Here is a 2,358-nt window from a genome sequence, read left to right as displayed (position 1 = left end):
CTTCCCAGCAAGCAGAACAGCTCTGACCATTCCTGGTGAGTGGAAAACCAGTGGAAACCAGCTGAACTCAGGGGGGAATCAGGGGAGGCCAGGCTGGGAGGAGGAGGAGGTGCCATGGTTGGTCTTCGAGGGTCGAGGGGCTTCCCAGAGGAGGCAAGGAGGGAGACAGGGAGAGGATGCCAGCGAAGAGGGTCAGGATGGGCTGTGGGCTTGCTGTGCTGGGGCTGGCAAATGCAGCGGGCTGCGGGATGGAAGCAGTGTCAGGACAGACAGTTGGACAGACGAGGGGTCCCCTTGCCCAGTGGAGGAAAGGAAAGCACACAGGTCACCCTTTGCCCACAGAATCACGAGTTTTCCCAGCGTGGAGGAGTCTGCTTGGGCGGAGGGGAGGGCTCAAAGGGGCACAGCCAGCAGGGAGGGGGAGACACACCAGAAGCAAAGGGAAGGAGGTAAAAGGGGGAGATTGGAGAAAAAGCCCAACAGGCCTGCCAGAAATCTGCCATCCAGGTAGAGTTGGGCACCAGCTGCCTCCCTCCCTCTCTCCCTCCCTCCTCTCCCAGCGCCTGGCAGGCAGCAAGCAGGGAGAGCCAGGAGCCAGAAGCTGCTGGCATGCATCCCCATGGTGGCCAAGGGACAAGGAAGGAAAAACACTTTCCTCCTCCTGGCTTCCCACTCAATAGTTCTCTCGTCAGGGAGCAAAGGGATGTTCTCCTCCCACATTCGCCCTTCCCTCGTCTCCCCACCCAGTCCCCAGGGTGATGCCAGCCCCTGTCCCCCGCAAGGGTCTGCAGGGCAGCTGTGCTGTGTGGGAAACCTGGGGTAGGGTGGGGGGATCCAGCCCTCAGAGTAGCCCTGCCTGGTGTAGCACATGATGAAGGGCACAGTCCCTGGGCTTCTCAGGGGCTCCAATGTTCAGTGGGAAAAGAAAACTCAAAGGCTGTAACTCGCCTAATACCCTCTCCTGGGGTCACGCACCTTCCCGGGGGAGCTAGGGACAGCTCAAAAATGGGGTTGCATCTCATTCTCTGTGGTCCCAAGATCCCCGTTATGCTGCAGGGACCACCCCGGTGGTTTCCTTGCACTCCAGGAGAGCCATGACCCAGTGGCTATGGGTGGGCTTCTGCCAGAGAGAGGAAATTGCTCCCCAGTTGTCCTCCCACTCCAAATTTGCCGTGTGCCTGGCCCGTCCTGGCTGCAAAGCAGCACCAATGGCCTTCTCAAGTCGAAGGCAGACATGGGCTGCGTAAGCTGGTGGCCAGCAGGAAGGCAACCTGCCACCCCTGCTGCCACCAGCCACTGCCACCCCGGGAGGCAGCCAATGGTGCTGGCAGCTGCTGGGGGAGGTTTGTTTTCCCTTCCCCGGGCATTAACCCCTGGCAGATAAGAGGGGCCCTGGGTAAGCAAACAAGGCCAGGGCAAGCTGAAAACATGTGTAGCCAGACAGGAAAGCAGCTTCATGTCCCGGGCTCCCCTGGGCTCCTTTGCCACCCCGGCACCCCCTGACTGCTCCGAGGTGACCCGGGGACAGGCATGGGAGGCAGGCAGAGTGTGGCAGAGGGAGAGAGATGCAGCCATGCAGCGATGCAGGTCCCAGCACATGGGGGCTGAAGGACGCAAGGCTCCTGTGTCACCTCTTGGCATGCTGCCCTCTGCCTCCGGCGCTGCTGAAGGGACTCGACTCCATCCTGTTCTCCTGGCTCCTGTGTGGGGACTGAGCCCAGGGTGGGACTTGTCCCCAGGTGGGTGCCCAGACCACTGATGCTCTGAGGGGTACCAAATCCTCTCTATTCTCCTGCTCTATCACGCTTGCCACACACGCTGACAGGGCATCTGTTGATCTGAGTGTCCTCTCCACCGACCAGGGAGCTCATTGGCCCAGCCATCGTGCACCCAGCCACTGCCTCCCCACCTCTAGAACTCCCCAGTGCCTCTAGGACCTGCAGGGACTCATCCCACCTTCTGCAACCTCGAGAAACCACCTCCCTTGCCATGCCTCAGTTTCCCCTGCCTGCAAAGCAGCTGCCCTCCCCGCACCCACCCCGCTCCCTGCTGCTCTGACCTGTCTGCCCAGCACCTGGGGACACAGCCAGAGGAGGACAAACAAACCAATATACAAATATTCTATTTTCCCTCCCTGCCGTCTCTCCTCCCCAAGAAGAATGCAGTCCCCAGGCCTCACCCCCTCCCCAAGGGTTCATCTGAATAACAAAAAGGAGGGAGAGGTTTCTGGCCCCAGGAGCCCCGGGACGCCAGGCAGGGCACTGCTCTGGGAGGAGGTGCTGCCTGGGAGGGAAATCCTCAGCCTGCGTTGGGTTGCGGCATGGGTCTGGCAAAGCTGCTTCACAGGCAGGGGAAACT

This window comes from Buceros rhinoceros, unplaced genomic scaffold (assembly GCF_000710305.1).
Source record: "Buceros rhinoceros silvestris isolate BGI_N320 unplaced genomic scaffold, ASM71030v1 scaffold11386, whole genome shotgun sequence".
Taxonomy (NCBI): domain Eukaryota; kingdom Metazoa; phylum Chordata; class Aves; order Bucerotiformes; family Bucerotidae; genus Buceros; species Buceros rhinoceros.
Note: the sequence above shows the minus strand (reverse complement) of the source record.